This window comes from Neofelis nebulosa, chromosome 9 (genome assembly GCF_028018385.1).
Source record: "Neofelis nebulosa isolate mNeoNeb1 chromosome 9, mNeoNeb1.pri, whole genome shotgun sequence".
Classification (NCBI taxonomy): domain Eukaryota; kingdom Metazoa; phylum Chordata; class Mammalia; order Carnivora; family Felidae; genus Neofelis; species Neofelis nebulosa.
This window is the reverse complement of record NC_080790.1, coordinates 24,816,188-24,839,618: the sequence shown is the minus strand read 5'-3', so window position 1 is coordinate 24,839,618 and position 23,431 is coordinate 24,816,188. Positions and strand designations below refer to the sequence as shown.

Below are 23,431 nucleotides of genomic sequence, written 5' to 3'. Positions count from 1 at the left end.
GATACCTAGAGGGACACCTGGGTGGCTCAGTCGGTTGAGCATCCGACTTCGGCTTAGGTCATGATCTCACGGTCTGTGAGTTCGAGCCCCGCATCACGCTCTGTGCTGACAGCTCGGAGCCTGGAGCCTGCTTCAGATTCTGTTTCTCCCTCTCTCTCTCTGCCCCTCCCTCACTCATGCTCTGTCTCTGTCTCAGAAATAAATAAACATTAAAAAAAAATTTTTTTTAAATAATAAAAAAGTTGATACCTAGTAAGAAGCAGACAGTATATACTGTATGATTCTATTTGTTTAACGTTCAAAAATAGAAAAAATAATTTATAATGTTAGAAGTAACATTAATGGTTATACTGGGAGGTATGGAGCATAGGTAGTGACTAGAAGCGGCACCAGGGGCTTCAAGGATTTTGGCAATATTCTGTTTCTTGATTTGCGTGCTGGTTACATGTGGTGTATTCACTTTACAAAAATTTGTTGAGCTATACATTTGCGATCTATTTACTTTCCTATACGTATCTTTTTAAAAATTTTTTATTTATTTATTTTGAGAGAGAGAATGAGAGAGAGAGAGAGAACATGAGCGGGGGAGTGGCAGAAAGAGAGGGAGAGAAAGAGAGAGATGATCCCAAGCAGGTTCCATGCCATCAGCACAGAGCCCGCCACGGGGCCCCATCTCATGACCAGGAGGATCATGACCTGAGCCAAAATCAAGTGTCAGAGGCTTAACCAAATGAGCCACCCAGGTGCCCCTCTATATGTATATTTCAACAATATTTACCCCAAAAAGTTATATATGTAATAATTTAAACTGTATACCTTGTAAGTAATCACTTCCACATATGAAGTTTATAAGAAGAAAATACAAAGGGCCCATAAACATGACCAAATGTTCAACCTGTTTTCAAGAAAGTGGAAATTAAGACAACAAAACACCGAGGCACCTGGGTGGCTCAGTCAGTTGAACATCTGACTCTTGATTTCGGCATAGGTCATGGTCTCATGGTTCATAAGTTTGAGCCCCACATCGGGCTCTGCACTGACAGGATGCAACCTGCTTGGAATTCTCTCTCTCCTCTCTCTCTGTCCTTCCCCTGCTTGCTCTGTCTCTCAAAATAAATAAATGAACATTAAAAACAAAAAGTTTAAAAAAATACCAATTGTTTTCTTACCAGATTGACAAAAATGTCTAATTTTTGCCTTTGGTATTCTAAACATCATTTGATGTCTTTGCCTTCACAGCTGAAAGAAGTATACATTTTAGAGGGCACACTGGTGAGCTGTAATAATACATATAAGCTATAATAATTTTGAATATGCCTATCATCATGAATTCCTTCTAAGTATTTACCCCAGAGAAATACTCAACTGCGTGTACAAAGATCTTTGTACACGCAGTTGAGCATTATCTGTAACCAAAAAATCAGAAACATAAATGTCCACTGATGGGAGAAGGGCTAAACTGTGGTACAACCAATGATCATGGAACACTATGCAGCAGGTGGAAAGAATGAGGTCAAACTGTATTTTCTAAAATGAACAGTTTTCTAAGATATATTGCTAAGTGAAAAAGAGTATGATACTATTTTCAAAAGAGGGGAACCACACCCCTGGAAAAAAAAACTTATGCTATATGGTTTATATAAATAAATGTAAATGCACATAAATCTGTCTATAAGGACACATAACGTTTCCATGGTCTGTAAAGATGGAAGAGGCTGTGACTAAGGCTGGTGGTCAAAGAGAAATAGATGCTTTCTTTAATGTTTTAAAAAGAGACATTTCCATTTGATACTTACATAGCAAAATGGGAAGAAGCAGAAAAGAGAGGTAAAAGAGGAAGAATGAAAAAAAAAAAAAAAAAAAGCACCGTCAATGTAGCCAAAACAAGTCAGCTTGTCAGATGCCAGCAATACCTGTTTCTCCACAATTCCATAATCAAAGTAAAAATGATTAAATGTTGAGGCAGAAATAAGTCCTATCTCTTAGACAAATTACTGTTTGTCATACTATCAACTCAAAGTTTTACAGACAAATTAAAAACTACAATTAAAAACAAACTGAGACAGGAATGGTAAAGTTCGTACCCTGGGTAAGCTAAAAGTACGCCAGCACCCACTCAAAACCACCGCTGAATTTATTTTATAGCATTTATCCATGTTAACTTGAAGTTTAAGCTCACGTTCCATTTTTCACTTCATGAGACACAGAGCCAACCAGTAAAATGTGCAAAGAGCTAAGTGATGGAGGTATATAGACTGTCGGAAAGCAAGCAAGGAGTTTCCTGAAACTCTTCGTATACATAAAATAGGAGCCCATGAATACATGTGTATAAAAGTCTCATAAGGATAAAGTTCTAGCAGAAAGCAGTTATTTTAAAAGTTTCTAAAAACAGAATGTTCATTTCTGACTATCCCCATGGATACTTTAATCAAAAGCATACTCTTAAAAAGACAGAAAAGGAAAAAGTTAAAACAGCTGTCTAAATTTACCAAGTTATTTCGATCATTTAATTCTGATCATTTAAACAGAGAATAAGTACCAATTAGAGTCATTCCACAGTCATTAAAAACTTATATAATAATATCTGCACTATTAAACACTAACCATCCTCAGACAAGGTACTGCAAAGAGTAACATAGAGTCTCTGCCCTCCTTGGCAGTATCATCTAGGTGCAGAAAGAAGAACACATCTGAAAAGGAGGGAGGAAGCAATACAAGGAAGTATATATTAAATGCCAAGTTCATGAAAAATCAGTAAGCTTGACAACCAGCTTGCAAAATCTTAGAAGTCTAGAGATAGAGTTAAGATCACTGAGCTTTAAACATCTTTCAGTTTCATAGATGATTCTCTCATTATGCCAGTGAAGAAAGTGGGGAGCAGAAAGGTTGAGGGATCTGACCTGTGCTTACAGTGGCACAGCCGGTGGCAATGGAGCTAGGCTAAGACCTTCCACCAGCTCAGCGTTCCTTCCATTAGACAAGAATCATAGATGGCTAAGGCAACCAACTGAAACATGAAGAATTAAGATGCAAACGAGGTCTGGGCTTAGAGGAAGGATAGTAGTGAGTCAAGCTAGGACTAAAAGCAAGGGAAAGAGGCTACCTTTCCCACCACAGTATGATGGTGCATACTGTGCAGTGATTGGGTTAGTCATGAGAAAGATTTCCCAAAGTCTCGGGATTTCTGTTGGGTTTTGTTTCTTCCAAATTGTTTCAAACAAAATGAACTGTTAACAGCAAGCATTTTTTTCATGAAAATGCCACCACTTCTTTTTCTGCAAAAATGGCAAGCACACTCACTACATTTCAACAATTTCCTGTTGTTATAGAAGTTTCCTTGTAAGATGTAAAAGTTAAAACCACATACACCCACACTAAGTGGAACACTACTATATTAAATCATTTCAGAAAAACTGGTTAGTACAACTCTCTTATACCTCTTACCTATTATTCAAGAGACTACCCTCCTTGATCCAATGACTTACAGTCCTCAGAATGTTAGAGTACCACATAACCCAGCAATTCCACTCCTAGATATATACACCTAAGTGAAATGAAAATATATGTCCACATAAAAACATATAGATGAATGTTCATAGCAGCGCCATTCATAATAGTCAAAAAGTGGAAACAACCCAAATGTCCTTCATTTGATAAATGGACAAACAAAAGGGGTTTAGCCATCAGTGGCTATCATTCAACAACAACCAGAAATGGAGTGGAGTACTTGATACATGCTACAACACAGACAACTTTGAAAATATTAATGCTAAGTGAAAGAAGCCGATCACAAAAGTCCACATATTGTATGATTTCATGTATATGAAATGTCCAGAAGAGGCAAATCTGTACAGACATAAAGTAGATTAGTGGCTCCCTATGGCTGGATGCAGGTGGAATGGGAGTGACTGGAGGGTGAAAGAATGTTCTAAAATTAGACAGTGATGATGGCTGCACAACTCTGAACAGTCTAAAACCATTGCCTGTATGCTACTCTTTAAATGGGTGAACTGCATGGTATGTGAATTATATCTCAAAACAAAAAAAGTTCATTAGCTGGGAGATTACCAAGACACAAGTAACTCTAACCCCTTTACCCTGAAGGCCGTGAATATTGAAGGAAAAGAGAAACTGTAAGGATGACGACCACTTCAGAAATTAGAAAAAAGCATATACAGGGGCACCTGGGTGGCTCAGTCAGTTAAGCAGCTGACTTCGGCTCAGGTCATGATCTCACGGTTCGTGAGTTCGAGCCCCACTTCGGGCTGCGCTGTTCTAACAGCGCAGAGCCTGGAGCCTGCTTTGGATTCTGTATCTCCCTCTCTCTCTGACCCTCCCCCGCTTGTGCTCTGTCTCCCCCTCAAAATAAATAAACATTAAAAAATTTAAAAAAAAAAAAAAAAGAAAGAAAAGAAAAGAATCAGTCACGGGTACCTGGGTAGCTCAGTCGGTTAAGCGTCCGGCTTCAACTCAGGTCATGTTCTCACAGTTTGTGAGTTTGAGCCCCACGTTGGGCTCTGTGCTGACAGTGCAGAGCCTGGAGCCTGCTTTGGATTCTGTAACTGCCTCTCTCTGACCCTCCCCTGCTTGTGCTCTGTCTCTCCCTCAAATAAACATTAAAAAAAGTTTTAAGAAAAAAGCATATACAAGCAAAACAAGAGTACAAAAGGGGACCAAAATCGAGACAGAGTGCAATCACTGAACAGAAAATAACCTAGACAGACAGACATGCATCAAAATATTACCAACGACTCTCCTTGCATCGTGAGACTATGATTTTCCTTCCAAATTGTGCACAGGAAGTTTTACTTTTAAATTATTTAATAAAATCCCAATAACATTTATTTCAAAAGGAAAAACGAGGGACCAGGATTTCTTACACTAAGGGACTAGAGAGGTGCCATTAATAATATACCATTGAGTTTGATAAAGTTAGCCACTAATGAAAAGCATAAAATGGGAATTTCATAACATTAAAACACTGGCCCAATGTTCTTCGTATGTAAAAGATGCTGACATTCTGATATCAGTAACTTTTCTAATATAAATTACTGGTATTCACTAGAAGGTATAAAATACCACTGTCTCAGGGTGGCACCTAACAAGTGTTTTGACTGGGCAAGGAATAAAATGTTTTTCTGTTTCATATTACAGTTCTTTAACACATCACAGACTGATCACATTATTTCTAACATTACATTAACATCGTTAATAAAAGACTTTTTACAAATCAATATAAACTGAATGAAAACACTACCATATTCTCAAAAAAGTCAACTATCATTGATAGCAATTTTTTCTTTTAATAGATACAAGCAAAATAAAAACAAAAAACAAATGTTTCCTTTCTACAATTTATTCTTCACACAGCAAAGGGAAGTTTACCCGTAGATGGCTCATGGAATGTATTCAAGGCTTCATAAACCCCTAAAATTGTAAGCTAATTTATGTGTGTTTTTCTTCAGAGAGGATCCCTAATTTGTATCACAGGGATTTGTAATTCAAAGAAAGTTAAGACACTACTGGTTTAGAGACAACTGAATAGCAGCCTGAAATGGTCTTCTGTTGCAAAGGAATTCTGGAGACATTCTTAAGTCTCAAGAAACTATACTGTGTAATTTTCATTTATGAAATACATTTATCAAGTATCTGAGCAATGAGGTGAAACCAAAGATAAATCATATAATGACATTATTCTAGAAAAAACTTAGTTGGGAAGTCAAAAAGCCCACAAAGTATTATAAGCAAAGGCAGAAATATTACATATCATAATACTATTTTATGTATATTTATTTATATTAGGCTTTGTTTTAAAAATATTTGAGATACCTTTATTACTTAATACCTTATAATATGAATGGAATCAAGTAATCTTGATTCAAGATATTTCAAAATTTTTTTTTTCAACGTTTTTTATTTATTTTTTTGGGGACAGAGAGAGACAGAGCATGAACGGGGGAGGGGCAGAGAGAGAGGGAGACACAGAATCGGAAACAGGCTCCAGGCTCCGAGCCATCAGCCCAGAGCCTGACGCGGGGCTCGAACTCACGGACCGCGAGATCGTGACCTGGCTGAAGTTGGACGCTTAACCGACTGCGCCACCCAGGCGCCCCTGATTCAAGAGATTTCAGACTGAATTTCATTAACACTGCTGTTACTCATACATTGTAGAATTCTGGGTGAATACTACAAATGTATAAAACATTTTTTTCTAACTTCTGAAAGACCATGACTGAGATTTGGGTCATGTATAAAAGTCTACTTTGTACAAATAACAACAGGGTTAATATCTGGAACATCTGTTTTGCTATTAAAGCATTACTCTGTGACCTTTTTTTCCCTAGACTTGCAAAAATCAAAATAAATAACAGATGGAGAATGACCCTGGAGCTCTCTCCATGTATTTTAACGTGTTTCATGTAGCATGTTCTTGCCACTAATAAAAACACAGGTGGAGAAATTAATACAAATGCCAATACAAATATTTGATAACAGAAGCTCATGACGCCTTAAGAACAGCAATTAATATTTATAGAATTTTTAAATTTATTTATAGAACTTACAAAGCTAACTCTTGAACAAGGAGGTAGTTTTCAGGACAGTATAATGTATAAAATATTATGAAAGACATCTCTGAAAACTCAATTTAAAAACCACATTGCCTATAAAATCACCTATCATGGAAAGTCAAGAGTTGTGAGAGGCTGTAGAGATCATTCAGTCCACTGGTTTGCAAACTCTTTCAGCCATAGGACTGTTCATTCAAAAATCTCACCAGAAAGGCTCATATGTAAAACACAAGCAGAGCAGCTGTGATTCAGACCTGTTTCCACTCTCAGACCCAACTCCTCACCGTCACTGGACCTCTCTGCTCTAAAGGATGTTAAAGAATACCATTTGGAACCAGTAGCCCAAGCAAAAAAAAAAAAAAAAAAAAAAAAAAAAAAAACCCTTCTTACCATAGATTAGGCAACAGAGATCCAGATTCACTTTTCCTTAGTGCTATGAGAACTCTCCATCTAGACTACCTTAGTGGTTTTGTTCCTCTTTGAAAGACCTTCACATTAAGTCAGTCACAAACTCCCAAAATCTTTTAGACCGAAGGGGTCTTCAAGCAAGCCAGGACTTCTCTCTCACTCTCTGTTGGGTCTCTCCTCTATTCCACGCTGCCTTTTTTTTTTTTTTTTTTTTTTTCTTTCAGAGATGTTCAAAGACATAGGAAAGAGATAAATACTCTATCAAGTGTTTTACAATATTTACAACATAATTTACAGTGAAATACTCCGACATCTCAAAACTCTGAAAAGTAGGTAAAAATACACCCATTTTACAATTGAAGAAAGTGAGCTCAGAAACATTCAAACATGTTCAAACTATTTAACTGGCAGGGAGCAGAGCTAGGATTTAAACCCATATCCATTTAACTCTACAGCCTGTGCTCTTTCCAATAAACCACTTTACATTTAAAAGCCGGACTATAAAAGAAGGGGGAAATCCATAGTCCAAGCAGAGAGAAACACCCATATAATCTCCAAAATCGAATCAAGGTAATAGGTATCTACTAACATGAGCACCCTAAGTTAGCAGCACTGAAATTGGGTTGTGAAGAATATGGCTGACAAGACTTTAAGAAAAAAGAGAAACAAAATAAGCATAAGACCAGCAAAGCAAAGCCAGATTTAAATTAATGAGGCATAGCTGCTGAATGCAAGGAAAGATTCATGAACACATATTGAGGAAATCAACAAGAAATGGAATTGTTGCACTTAAGCAAAAGCATGGAGTCCAAAAAAAGAAGAAAAAAAAAATTACAGTCAGAAGGCTGCCAGAAAAGAGTAAGTTATCCTCTACTTAAAACAAAAATACTCACAGAAGAGTAATATGCCTTTCATATGCTTAACAAAACTCTACAAAACCATTAGTTCTTTTTTTTAAATTTTTTTAATGTTTTATTTATTTTTGAGACAGAGCATGAGCAGGGGAGGGGCAGAGAGAGAGGGAGACACGGCATCGGAAGCAAGCTCCAGGCTCTGAGCCATCAGCACAGAGCCCGACGCGGGGCTCAAACTCAGACTGTGAGATCATGACCTGAGCCAAAGTCGCACGCTCAACCAACTGAGCCACCCAGGCGCCCCAAACTATTAGTTCTTAATGCAAAAAGTCCAACACTAAAACAAAATCTGTTTTTCCTCTATAACATAATTACCCTTGATTACCTGGAATCTTGATGAAAAAAGAACTCAACGTAAGGGCTGAAGTCAAAAGTATCAAAGTTAAGTTGCTATAGAATTCCACATCAATGATAAACATCAGAAGCAACATTCTAGAAGTTTCAGGGGACACTGCTCCCTCAAGAGATTAAATGACACACGTACAAAGGAACTTGAATTGGCTGATGCTGGGATAGCTTCCTGTTGTGTTCTGCCACAGGCGCCTCTGGAAACACCAGATTATCAGAGGGCTGAGCCTGGAGGGTAAAGACAACACATCTTTTTTTTTTTTTTTTTTTTTTTTTTTTCAACGTTTTTTATTTATTTTTGGGACAGAGAGAGACAGAGCATGAACGGGGGAAGGGCAGAGAGAGAGGGAGACACAGAACCGGAAACAGGCTCCAGGCTCCGAGCCATCAGCCCAGAGCCCGACGCGGGGCTCGAACTCACGGACCGCGAGATCGTGACCTGGCTGAAGTCGGACGCTTAACCGACTGCGCCACCCAGGCGCCCCAGACAACACATCTTCTTGAGTGCTAATTTGACTCTATTTTGGAAATACCACTTTACCTGCAGCACAAGCACATAGGGTAGACTACAAAATTCTCATGGAACCTACAATCCAGCAGGGGAATCAACAGTGAAATAAGTAAACGGTGATATTGCAATAAAGGTCAGGAAATCTTTGGTTTTGGCCTTTTGTTTGTGTGCTTACTAGGGGATGAGCAAGTGGAGACAGGAACTGGAGACAGCACATATATGACACTCCAGGTCTCTCGGGCAGGTGGGTTCAAGGAACTGAAATAAGATTCAGATTATTTATTATGATAATATACTAACTACGGAGTATTAAAAAAGGACCATATATTCTCTTTATAATATTGGAGGAGGATGTGAGGCTTTCAGTTAGCATGAATCCACTGCATTTGCTATCCAGTTTACCACTTTCCTTCATGCTCTTTCATTTGGCCTTTGTGACAACCTGTGAGAAAGAAAAGGTAGGAATTTTACAGATGAAAAAATGGGTTTATGCCCAAAGTCATAAAGCCAGAAAACGGGAGCTCTGGCAGGATCTCTGAACCTACAGGACGTCCTCTGGTTATTACACATACATCCATATGTCTACTACCTCCACGATGTCCAGAAGAAAGACCCTAAGAGACTGTGCCAGGGGCAGGGCCAGAGGTCAAACGTTCACTGTGCTGTCACTCCACCACAGAACTCCCCTTAGCCAATAGATGAATTTAGAAAGAGTAACTTCAATGTACCTATGTAGCTCTACAGCAAGCAACAAGTCAAGAATAACATGCAGTTAACTCCCTCATTCAAAAATGAAAAATGTTTTCACATAAATTTTTAGAAAGACCATGAAGCTGTTTTTACTTCCTGTACCACTGGACTCATTCTCCTCCTAGAAGCAATGAATAAAACAAGAGCGGCAGAGCAACTCACAAGACCTGGGATTCCCGTGCAAGCTCTACCAGCAATCACACTAATGTCATCCTGCAGAGGTGACACCAAGCCCTGTCCAACGCTCCCCTCTGCCCTTTCACCCCACCCCTCGTCTGCTTTACCAAAGATAAGAGAAGACTGCGTCTGGATCATGGTTCAGGGGGCAGTACATGTGCTTAACAGCATCTTAGAAATTTGGGGGGCTGTTTTTTGTGGGGTTTTGTGGTTTTGTCTTATGGCATAATCATATTTCATATTTTAAATTATTTTCCTTTTATTTTTCCTTTATATTACAGTTAGGAAATTGTATTAATCTCTTTCAATGATGTGAGTAAAACAATTTTTTGTTAACTATTAATTTTATTTCAAGACACTAAAGAGAGTATTACAAAATACTTACTATGAAAAAGGGGCTTTGGGTTAGATAGAATCAAGAATTGACTAGAAGATCTCAAAGGCTCTTTCCAGTTCTATAATTTACTGATCCTACTAATATTTTGAACACTAATAATGAGACAAAGAACAGTGATAAAGACAGTGTACATGAGGATTTGTGAGCAAGAACAAAAACTTCTAAATCTGCTTCTGCACTTGATTAAACAATTAAATTTGTAGAAAAGCAATTATATCCTACTGCCTAGGATGTTGTATACCAGAATACTGTGTACTTCACTTTTAAGAAAAAGATTAAAATGTCCCCCCAAATCACTATTACATTAGGGCTTAGAAATACAAGTTCAGAAGGAAGCCCTGGGGTTAGCAAAGACTCAGGCCATACATCTCAATCATCAACTTAAAAAAATCACATTTTATGAAATGGGCATAATGTGAAATGAACCCTAAAATATTATGATAAAGTTAAACAGATATGGGTACTCCTCCCTCCAAGCCAAAACAGAGAAACTGATGACACATTTCTAAAAAACTTATCAGAGGATTCTTTGACAATCAACCTTCCCACTCCAAAAGCTCTAGATATCAAGAGAACATGATATTTCTTTACTAAGCTATTCTAAAAGTTACTGTAAACTATATTACTTACAAAATATATTCTTAAAAAAAACTGATAGGAAACCTACTATGGGCCAGGCTGCGTGCACGTGCGCGTGCACACACACGCACACGCGAGCACATGTGCGCACACGTGTATTTATATTTATGGATTTATGTTTATGTAATATCACATTTGATTATTGTAACAACTCTTCAAGGTAGATATTATTGTTCACTTTTTCTCTGAGGAACATGAGGTTAAAAGACATTAATTAATAGAAATTTCCAGTAATCAGGAAGATATGGAACAAAAGCCCTTCAAGACTATAAAGAAATAGCACAAGGGAGTTTTTTGGAGATGGAGGTTACACAAATCTATGCATACATTAACACCCATATAAGTACACCAAAAGGAAAAAAGTCTACTTAAAAAAAAAAGCTTAACTGCATTTCCTTAACTGCATGATACAGAAAATGGCTGACATAGAATATTTCTCCTGAACTGCATTCCCTTTTTTTTTTTCAAGTTTTTATTCAAATTCCAGTCAGTTAACATACAGTGTAATATTAGCTTCAGGTGTACAATATAGTGATTCAACATTTGCATACAACACCTAGTGCTCATCACAGCAAGTGCACTCCTTAATCCCCACCACCTATTTTCCCCACCCCCCTGCCCACCTCCCCCCTGGTAACCATCAGTTCGTTCTCTATAGTTACGACTCCATTTCTTGGTTTGCCTCTCTCTTTTTTCCTTTGTTCATTTGTTTTGTTTCTTAAATTACCATACAATTTCATTCATATGTGGAATTTAAGATGCATTTCCTTTGAATGCCACAGCCACAGTATGCTTTAGGTTCATAAAATAACATTGTAGAAACACCTTAGTCCTTTGATAGTTCAGGTTTTTTATGGAGATTCTAATTAAAGAATTTCTCTTGATATATCAACATTTTAAAAATTTAGGTTATTACAACAAATATTAAGTCAGATTTTACAAAAGTAAATGCCTTCCAAATTTCTTTGAGTTCTGCTGCATGAAAGTCTATGTTTAAGCTAAGTATATACATAATTAGAAGTTGCTAGTCACAACCATTTCAAAATCAGGAAGAAGGGAGAGAAAATTTACTGAGTATATAGGTCCAATATGTCCAAACATTACCACATTTTCTTTAAAGCGTCTTATCTCACTGAACAATTTCCTCACCCCTGGGAGACAGAGATCTTCCCAATTTTACAAAGAAAGAACATGGAGTTTAGCAGGTTAAACAATGCAGCCCATAGTTGCCAAGATAAGCCAGAACTTTAAGAGCAAATTTTAGTGTGACTATAAATAAGGGTACAAATTCATTGCATGTGGAAATTTATAAATGAAATTAACTGTCAGTGCAAAATACTGATTTGTCATCTATAGAAACAGACAACTATCAAGTATTTGCTAAGTGATACAAAATTCTTCCAACCAGGAAGTCTGAGATGATGCTAACAAGCCAATTTCATATGCTGGATTTGCCTAGTAACCAAGAAAGCAAGCTCTTCATTAGTTTTTTGTACCAACAACTAAAAACATCTATCTTGTTAAATCAAGAACATAACTTATTAGAGTTGTCTATCACATAAGCAGTAACTCAAGGATAAAGTATCACAGAGCCAAAGCTTTTTGTCTCCCCTCAACTCTGAACTTCTTAAGAAATCCAAATTCTTGGGGCGCCTGGGTGGCTCAGTTGGTTAAGGCATCCAACTCTTGATTTCAGCTCAGGTCATGATCTCAAGGTTCATGGGATCAACCCCTGTTTTGGGCTGTGTGCTGATTGCATGGAGCCTGCTTAGGATTCTCATTCTCTCTCTCTCTGTTACTTTAATGAACTGCATTTCTTTTTTTCATGTGTGTCTCATTTCTACAGGACAGTCATGTGACATCTATTCTTGTATCATCCACAGCATCTCATACCTAGCTGGTAACCAGAAAATATATATTTTTTAAATTTTAGGTTACAAACTAATTTAGGATGATTCTTAAATATACTTATGTGATATACATGACATAAATATCTAATGTAGGTTTAACCTAGACAGAGTATTACAGTTTCCTCTTGAGAATAAAAACTTTTAAATGTGTTATCTTTCTTAAGGCTAACATCTAAATGATAGCTTCTAAGCAAGCAAAGAAACCCAAATTCCTGTACTGCCTTTTGATACAACACATTTAAATTATTAAAAGGTTTTTTTTTTTCATTTGGCCATATACACTTCTCCCTGAAAGTCCAAGCAGATCTTTTACAATATACAAAATTTATGGAGCACTACCACAAATGCAATTAACAGGCTAAAATTAAGGCATAAACAACCACCCCTGCAAGTGGGAAATGTAAACAAAAATTATTCGCTCTTAGGCAGTTAAAAATAAATCCACAAAATGTAAATGCAAGCCAACACTAAGGCCACCGCTAAGCTTAAAAAACAAAAATCCAGTGCACGCATTACCACACTGAATCATAAGATTCAAAAATATAGCAAATCATAAGGTCATACAGTTTAAAGAGGCAATACAGGTTTCTCTCCCGTACCTGCAAGTGGTACTTTCCTACGAAACCTTTCATAAGCCGAATGGCATAAAGCGAAGAAGCAATTACCATTACTTCATTATGAAAAAACCTGAGCATTCCCAGGGCCAAAACATAACCTCTCTTAGGCTTTCTGATACCTCAGGACACATCTTGCTAACAGATGCACAAAATAAACCGAGAAAAAGCACAGATGCTCACACAGTTCAAAGCTACGGCGGCTTGATACCAAGATGCTGAGTGTGTGGCTCCCAGGATAGGAGCTTGGTGGCGCCACTCTCACTGCTTGGGCATGCATGCTGCCTCTTTAAGGGCTTGCTGCCAGACAAATGCTGAATGCTAATTTTGCTTCTGACTTCTTTTGATGAGCAAAAACAGGAACTAATATAAGTCTCTCATAAAAGGGATACAACATGAACTTTCGAAAAGCAGGGGATACCTGTATACCACAGTCTCTGAAGTCAAACTGTACAGACTCACAGTAACTCATTATTCACTGTACTGCGTGGCCTTAAGCGAGTAGCTCACTGCGTCCGGATCAGTAACAACAGTCACTGTGCCTGGCAGTATCTACCTGCCTGGCAGCGTTAGTATCAGTACTGAGTTAACATAGACAAAGCGCTTAGAAGAGTACCTGGTATATTTAAGTGTTCAATAGATACACTACTTTGTTACCCATGGTACAAATACACCTATTCTTTCAGTTAGTTTACTTTATCAAACATGTTCAAGTTATTATAACAAATATATATTATTCATCCATGGCTAAGTGGGAGACAATATACTGACCACTTCAGTTTACTAGATATGAACCAAATTAGTTTCCTATCCACAGTAACTACAACTTCTTTCTCTCACTGAAGACTCTCTACAATAATACTGTCCAACAGAAAAATAATGTGAGCCATGTATGTAGTTTGAAATCCTCTAGTAGACACACTTAAAAAGCAAAAAAAATTGGGGCACCTGGGTGACTCAGTCAGTTAAGCATCCGACTCTGGATTTCAGCTCAGGTCATGATCTCATAGTCCTGGGATGCAGCCCCACATTGGGCTCCGCGATGGTCATGGAGCCTGCTTAAGATCCTCTCTCTCTCTCTCTCTCTCTCTCTCTCTCTCTCTCTCTCTCTCTCTCCCCCCCCTCATGCTCTCTCTCAAAAAAAAGCAAAATAGACAAAATTAATTTTAATAGATTTAACCCAATATACATAAATTATCATTTGTGTGATCTAAAATAAATTAATAAGATACTTTACATTCATTTTTTCATACTAAGTTTTGAAATCTGCTATGTATATTAAACCCTCCAGCACATCTCAATTCACACTCCGACACGTTACAAGTGCTCAATGTCATGTGTTGAGTGCACAGTGCAGCTTGGCATACTTCAGCCCACAGGAATGTATGAAACACACTGATGACTACAAGGTAAGATCAAATCTATAATGAAATTTTCATGCTGTATTAAAATAAATCTGTTGAAAGGAATTAGGTATTATAACTTGTGAAGTCACAATCTTAAGACTTGTCCAACAGGAAGCACTTCAAAGACCTTGTTTCTTGAAACTCTTTATTTTACAGATGAAGAAACCCAGAGAAGTGAAGCAACTTGGTGTCATCAGTAGGGGCTCCCTGGAAAATCTCCTTTTTGAGCCCCAGGCCTCCGACAATGAAACTTTACACCTCTTCTCCATCAGGCTTGCCTCTTAATTAACCAAAGCATGTAGTCAGACAGGCTGTGGGTTTGAATCCCAGCTCTGCCACTTAATAATTGTGAAACTTCCAACCTGTTACTTCTGCAATTATAAAAATAGAGGTAACAGCAGTACCCACAGGTCAAAGGGACGTTGTTCAAAATCAGGTGAGCTACCACATGTAAAGCACTTGCAGCAGTGAGGTACACAGCACATACTTAGTAAATACTGGCTGTTACTGTTGTTATTAAAAGCTGATGGATGGTAGCCAGATTAAGATGCATCTGTATGAATTTAGTTAGATACAAATGCTTCATCTGAAAGGTAAGAGTGTGCCAGCTTTTTGCAATGTTTTAAAAGGAACCGTGGGCTTCCTGTACACAAGCAGCCAGAGCCTCAACTGGCTGTCTCCAGACCAGGCTGACACTACAGGGCACTCCTTGACCCCTGTCTTACAAAGCCCTGCAGGGCAGAATCGCCCTTTCTTCGTCGATCAGAGGACACAGAGCTGGCTCCTTCCCCGCTGCATGCCGCCTGTGTGGTAAGAAGCTGTGAAGGGCCGCTGCTCCTTGGGGCAGACACCCTTCCCTTCCCTCCTCACGGGGGCAGGGGAGTGAGAGACGCAACATTTCGTGTGTTTTCCGTCATTTTACTTACACTTGTGGGTCGTCATCTCTGCATAAAATCCATCCACCGGGGGAAGGGGGGCAGAAGGTCCTGCTCATCAAAGCTACCATTTACCAAATCTACCTCTGAAATAATACTAAATTTGTCTATGGTCAGACTAAGCCACATGCCAAGGTCACAAAGTGAGTTAGTGGCAGCACCAGGTCTAGAACTGCAATGCAGGTCAAGTGCTCTCAACTTGACAAGGAAGTGATTTGAAAGCTTTGTCAGTACAAGGGAAAACTGCTCCTAAGGCAGAGTACAGACTGAGAAAAATGATTGGAAATTTAATAAAATACAATTTTTGAGTCAATAATTTCAAACATAATCCATAACAGAATCTGAAGAATCTCCATAGGGTCAACAAGAAGCTGTTTTATGAGCATTATTTGTCAATTCCTCATAGAAATACAGTCACGGTACCCGAGAGAGACATCAAGGACAGAATTAAGGATTGGTAAGTATAGATACAAGCTTTGCACTGACTATAGTTCTAGAACTCTAAACTTTCTAGCTCTAAGATCCTAAGTATTTAGGAGGAGGGATCTGAGTCCATGCTGCCTAGGCGGGTGGGATCCAGGTGAAATTGTGATACAAAGAAACAATAAACTAAAGATTATTTCTAGAGGAAAAAATAAAATAAAAGATAGTCTCTACGAGCCAGGATCTGAAGAAGCCAAGATCCAGGGAGACAGCCTAAGACAGGCTGTTCTGAATATAAACCATTTAAAGCAAACAGAAAGCAGGCATGATTCTAAAGGCAAAGCTCTCAGGCAACTGCCCTGCAAAGTCAGCATGGTCTCAATCCCGAATCGGTCATTACTGAGCACGAAGCCAACACTACCTTTTCCTCAAGTTATAAACGGAAAATAATCAACTGTTACTTTAGCAGCAAACCATTAAGAGTTCATATACATGGCAGATTTTAGGGTTGGAGTTTTTAAAAAAATTTTTTTTTTTCAACGTTTTTTATTTATTTTTGGGACAGAGAGAGACAGAGCATGAACGGGGGAGGGGCAGAGAGAGAGGGAGACACAGAATCGGAAACAGGCTCCAGGCTCCGAGCCATCAGCCCAGAGCCTGACGCGGGGCTCGAACTCACGGACCGCGAGATCGTGACCTGGCTGAAGTCGGACGCTTAACCGACTGCGCCACCCAGGCGCCCCTTAGGGTTGGAGTTTTTAAAAAGTTATGGCCAAAGTACTCTGATACGAATTTACTAACATTCATTATGATTACTGTGCTTTGCACAGTATCTGGGTCTGACTAGAACATGATCTGTGTGATTTACTGTAGTAACTACAACTCTACAACCAAACATTGCTAAAGAGAGCAGTGAGGAGAAGGGTTTTCTCCCAGGTTGATGCTGAAGACCTCGAAAGCTCTGATGTTTTCTTTCTAACCATTTTACTGAGATGTAGTTCACATACCCTAGAAGTCACGCACAGAAAGCGTGCGTCTCGGTGGGTTTCAGTGTGCTCACAGAGCATGCCATATCGCCATGGTCAGTTCTAGAACATTTTCATCACACTCACCCCGGGCTGAAGAGCACTTGTGGTCTCTTCTACTTACTCACTCTGTTTCCAGTTGGCCACATGTTTCTACTCACCTGGTTCAGGTCTGAGCCCAAAGGTCACTTTCCCAGAAAGGCCTTCCAGGACACCCACGTTAACACCCTAACACCAAGCCCACAGAGCAGCACACACTCAGAGCAAGCATCCTCTCACCTGCTGCCCCTACCCTCAACCCCCCCAACTTTATTTTTCTCCAGATACTGATCACATTTAGCATTCCAAACGTTTACTTGTTTATTGTCTGTAAACTCCAAGGAGGTGGTGACAATTTTGTCTTACTGCTATACCCCCAGGGCCTAGAACATGACCCTGTTGTAAAAGTTTAGTGACTGTAGAGGGAAAGGGGGAGGGAGAAGAAAGCAAAGGAAGCAGCTTCACCACTACAAATTTCATGAGCTTGTAAGGTCTTTGTCCTAATTTATTCTTACAGGTTCTCTGTACATTTTTCTCCTTTAAAATTAAAGTCTAACCAGAGAAAGTGAAAATAAATGAAGTTAACTAAACTTAACACCACTGCAGATGTCAATATCTATGCTACATCTAAAGATTTGTTCCCTGAGGCACCTGAGTGGCTCGGTCAGTTAAGCGTCCAACCTCGGCTCAGGTCATATCTCGCGGTTTGAGTTCAAACCCCACGTCGGGCTCTGTGCTGACAGCTCAGAGCCTGGAGCCCGCTTCAGATTCTGTGTCTCCCTCTCTCTCTCTGACTCTCCCTCCCTCTCTCAAAAATAAATAAACATTTAAAAAAGTAATAGTAAAGATTTGTTCCCAAGTTTTCATTCCTCAAGGTCTTTACTGAATGCCTAAACAGTGTACCACGGAGAACACAAAAGAAATATAAGATAGTCATGGTCTTCCAAAAGCCTATAGTCCGTGTGAGCTAGCCGTGCACAAATTAAATATATGCTGCCTTTGTTTTTCTGCTTTTGTTTTTCATTTTTTTAAAAAGTATGTGAACAGCAAATACATAATAAACACCACAGAATTTGGGGAGAAAAAAAACAATATCTGTATGAACTGCAATAGTCAGAAACTGCTTCCTAGAGAAAGTAGTGTTCTTAGAGTCAGGGAAACTGAGATAACCATCGAACCAAACGTGCAATGGCTTCACACGCTAGTTTAGTTCTTGCATGTGTAGTCGTAGCAAAGTGGGGAGGAAGGTTCTGGTTGGTGGACAACTCTCTCCCACACAGTCACTCAGCGATCCAGGTGGCTTCAATGTGGCTCCACATTCCCCTAGTTCCACATTATGGTACACATCCAGCCAGTAGAAGAGGAAACTGCACCGAGAACTGCCACACATCATTTCTACTCATGTTCTAGAGGCTACAACTCAGTCACACGGGAGACAAGAGCCAGCTCCAGGCTCAGGAAGAGAAGAACAAATTCTGGTGGAGAGCCAGGAGTCTCTGCCACAAAGAGGATTTGAAATGAACCAGGAAGGGTAAGTGGCATGAAACTGGAAACAAAGGAACCACACGAACAAAAACAAGCAAGTGAAATAAAGCAACAGTAGACCAGAAGAGTAAGAGGACAAAGCTGGCTATATTCTGAAGAACAGTGACAGAGACAGCGTTGGTCAGATCAATGGTTCCCAAATGTAAACTGAAGACACATCCCAACACATGTCAAAGTTTCTACTGGTCTACAATGAAGTGAGATAAATAAGTACAAGTCGATAACCTATTAACAATGCTAAATTAATTACAACATGTTTATAATTCAGTTTTCTGTGACTTACAGAAAATGTGGTATCAGAATTTTGTGGCTTAATTTTTATATTAAAAAATGTTTTAAACATGGCAGTGAAGGCTATCAACAGTTCTTTCTAAGACAATGTCCTTTCCTGACTAAAACAAATTCAGTCTCTGCCTTGTAGGCAATGGGGATTTACTTGCACTATCCAGTTTATTACACAATTATAAGGCTTAATATTTTCTAACAAATATGTATAGCTTTGCAAATTAGGAAACACTGATTACTCCTAAATAGTCCTAAGAATTTAAATGTAAAAAACAGGAGTTACCTGAGAGTGGGCAGAAAGCCTTACATATATAAATTGAACTCAAAAAACATGCCTCAAAGATTGAAAAGAAAAAATAGTTGACTCTATATAAACATATAACATATATGGCAAATATTAAACTCAAAAAAAGGGAGCTCAACAAAGCAGTAAACTGACAAACTGAAAAATAATCTCCTATGGAATTAACTCAAAATTTCCTTTTCTAAAATAACTATCTTTAATCTAAACATTATGTAATATACTATGATTCTAATTTTTTATCTTAGCTTACAGGGGGAAATGTTAGTTACCATTAAAAACAGCAATGAAGAGGGGCTCCTGGGTGGCTCAGTCGGTTAAGCATCCGATTTCGGCTCAGGTCATGATCTCATGGTTTGTGAGTTTGAGCCCCACATCAGGCTCTGTGCTGACAGCTCAGAGCCTGGAGCCTGCTTCGGATTCTGTGTCCCTCCCATCTCTCTGCCCCTACCACACTCATGCTCTGTCTCTCTCTGTTTCTCAATAATAAATAAATGTTTAAAAAAATTTTTTTTTTAAAACAGTAATAAAGAATGTCTTTGTTAGAGACATTCAAATGTCATCATTCAACTAGGAGATAAAAATAAGAATTTTACTTGGAACAAAGGAGTGTGAAACACTAAAGAAAGTGAACACTGAGAACTACTTATGACCAATGGAAATATGTGCTTATTCAAGACAGAAAGCCAATTCTGAGCCTCTGTTAAACCAAACTTCTACAAAAATCACTCTTTCTACTTTTTCCCCTGTATACCACTAATGCAAGGTTTGAAAAGGATAACACTGCACAGCATGCCTCCTTAAAGATAGGAAAACCTGGCAGAGGAAAGATAAGAGGTGCAAATTCCATTTACTGGAAACCCAGTGCGTGCCTCAGGAAGTTCCCAAGGGTTGTGCAAATGTTAGCCATGCATCTTTCTAGTCAGTTTAGATCAGCTAAGGGGTGACCAAACTAGATGAAATCAATCATGCAAAGAAAACATCTGCTGATAATTTCTAAAGTGAGTGCTTTCCAATAGTCATATGTATCTCTTATCACAATGCTTTCCATGGAAAATATTCAAGTATTCATTGGAGAAAGATCAGCCTAAGTAGAATTATTATCAAAAAATACTTCTGGGGCGCCTGGGTGGCTCAGTTGGTTGAGCATCCGACTTCAGCTCAGGTCATGATCTCAGTTTGTGGGTTCGAGCCCAGCATCAGGCTCTGTGCTGACAGCTTGCTCAGAGCCTGCAGCCTGCTTCAGATTCTGTGTCTCCTTCTCTCTCTCTGCCCCTCCCCTGCTCATGCTCTGTCTCTCTCTGTCTCTCAAAGATAAATAAATGTTAAAAAAAAAAAAAAAAAATTTTTTTTTTTTTTTTTTTAAATACTTCTACCAGGCCGCCTAGGTGGCTCAGTCAGTTAAGCATCTGACTCTTGATTTCAGCTCAAGGTCATGATCTCACAGTTCGTGAGTTCCAGCCCTGCATTGGAATCCAGGCAGGTGCGTGGAGGCTAATATGGATTCTCTCTTCCACTCCTCTACCCCACCTCTCTCTCTCTCAAAATATAAATAAATAAACAAATTAAATAAACAAACTTCTACCACACGGCAGTCTGTTAGTTTGGATAATTTAATTAGTCAGGTTCTAAAATACTTCCTGCTTAACTGAGAGATTACTTTTTAAAAATTTAACACATACACACGATTTCTATGGCAAAATATCTGAAAAATTATGTCTGTAAATAAATTTAAGTTTGCTAAAATTTAATTTACCACACACATTTATTTTTAATTTTTTTTTAATATTTATTTATTATTGAGAGACAGAGACAGAGCGCAAGCATGGGAGGGGCAGAGAGAGAAGGAGACACAGAATCCGAAGCAGGCTCCAGGCTCTGAGCCATCAGCACGGAGCCCGACGCGGGGCTCGAACCCACAGACAGCAAGATCATGACCTGAGCAGAAGTCAGACACTTAACCCACTGAGCCACCCAGGCGCCCCTAATTTACCATACATTTAGCAAAATGAAATAGTATTTGATAAATAGTTCAATTTAATTATTTAAAAATGTAATCACTTTTTAAAAATATCTGGCAGGGGTGCCTAGGTGGCTCAGTGTTTTGAGCACCTGACTCTCGATTTTGGCTCAGGTCATGATCTCATGGTTTGTGGTATCAAGCACCTTGTTGGGCTGCCAGCCAGAAGCATGGAGGCTGCGTGGGATTCTCTCGTTCTCTCTCTGCCCCTCCCCTGCTCGCGCTTGCTCTCTCTCAAAATAAATATATTTTTTTAAGCGTCTGGCAAGTATGTTACTAAATCATACACGCTTAAGCAAACATTCACATACTGGAACATGCTCATCACACCAGTTTTAGTCATATTAAAATTTGATGGCTAAGATTTAGTAAATTTATGGATAAGCTTCAGCATTCCCCTAAGCTTGTGGACAAAGAAACAGAAACTACATCTGCACTAGGGATTCCATACTGCACAACACAGCTCTTGCCCATAATACTCTTCTAGTGCTACTATCTTAAAATTACATTTTAAAAAATACTGGTTAATAGTAAAGCTAAGAGGGGCACCTAGGTGACTCAGTGAGTTAAGAGCCTGACTTCGGCTCAGGTCATGATCTTTGCGGTTCATGAGTTCGAGCCCCGCGTCAAGCTCTGTACTGACAGCTCAGAGCCTGGAGCCTGCTTTGGATTCTGTGTCTCCCTCTCCCCCTGCCCTCCCCCACTCTCTCACACACTCTCTCTCTCAGAAAATAAATATTAAAAAAAATTTTTTTAAATAGTAAAGCTAAGAGGTATAAGACACTGAGAAAACACTAAAAATTTAAACTAGGAGTCTCAAATCTAGGGCCACAGAGTACAATGAAAGCCTATAAAGTAAATCAACTTAAAAAAAAAAAAAAAAGACATGAAAAATCATTATTTCCAAATGAGACCTGTATGATTCAAAAAAACAGACTTGGGGGTGCCTGGGTAGCTCAGTCGGTTAAGCATCCAACTTTCACTCAGGTCATGATCTCGTGGCTTGTGAGTTCGAGCCCTGTGCCGGACTCTGAGTCTGGAGCCTGCTTCAGATTCTGTCTCTGTCTCTCTGCCCCTCCCCCGCTCATGCGCGCGCACACGCGCGCTCTCTCTCTCTCTCTCTCTCTCTCTCTCTCAAATATAAAATAAAACATAAAAAAAAAATTTACAAAAAGACAGACTTGGGAGGTTACAATACTCACTCCAACAACACTACGCTTAAAATATTTTTCAAACTCCTTTTTGAGAAATTCCTATAAAACCTTTAGCACATTCTAGTGATCATCCTCAATGAATGGCAACAAATCTTCAAACTTGGAAAGCCGTTCTGAGGTTTTCGAGCAATTTAGGAGTCACATCCTGCTATAGAGAATATGATGAATCATCAAGAAACATAATACATGGTTGATTGAAAATGAGATGTAAACATAAGGCAATGACAATTTTCTTGTGAGACAACCCTGGAAGGGTAAATCCTCCCAAAATGCTCTGAGTACATTTCTCACCTAGATGTCAATGGAAGTCAATTTCACAGTTAAACATCATTTAGTCCAACTCTCTCATTTTACCACTAAGAAAACAAAGTGTCTAAAGGTGAAAGAAACTGCCCCAAACCTCACTATTTAGAGCCAAACTAGGGACTTAAAGTGAGGTCTAATTCCTAGTTCAATATTCTTTCCCATACACCACACTGCCTGTTGTCTTCAAGGTTTGCGAAAAGAAAAGCAGAATTGCCTTTAAAATCCATTAAGGGTTTAATTAAAGAGCACCTAGGTGGCTCAGTTGGTTAAGCATCCAACTCGGTTTCGGCTCAGGTTATGATCTCAGTTTGTGGGTTCAAGCCCCATGTCAGACTCTGTGTTGCTGGTGTGGAGACTTCTTGGGATTCTCTCTGCCCCTCCCGCATGTGCACATGTGTGCACTGTCTCTTGCTGATGTAACAGTTTTTCAAACTTCCCTTATTTTTGATTACCTAGAAAGTAAAAAAACTAAGATCCCAGACGGGTCTTATTCCAGAAGATGCTTCTTAACAACTCTCCTGAACAATCTCCTATAATCCAAACTGCCTGTCCTTAGAATTTAATGAAGCCTGTGTGTTGGTCAGTGCAGTGGGCCTGAATTGGCAGACCAATCACATTTGGAAAGTAAGATCCTACAATAATTTTTTTCTAGATAACTGCATTAATGCATGGTATAATCAAAAGAATTTATGAAT

General features: G+C 38.9%; 1 protein-coding gene across 7 annotated transcripts in view; it reads right to left on the bottom strand.

Annotated features, from left to right (window-relative positions):
- LCLAT1 (lysocardiolipin acyltransferase 1) overlaps positions 1 to 23,431 on the bottom strand; it is a 184,910-nt gene that overhangs the window by 127,297 nt on the left and 34,182 nt on the right. The window contains exon 1 of one of the 7 annotated variants that reach the window (XM_058682949.1): positions 6,960 to 7,105. The exons of the other annotated variants lie outside the window; for them this stretch is intronic. The gene's annotated coding sequence lies outside the window, so the exon portion shown is untranslated. Of the gene's footprint in view, positions 1 to 6,959; positions 7,106 to 23,431 lie in introns of those variants that run through there. 7 annotated transcript variants of the gene reach the window in all.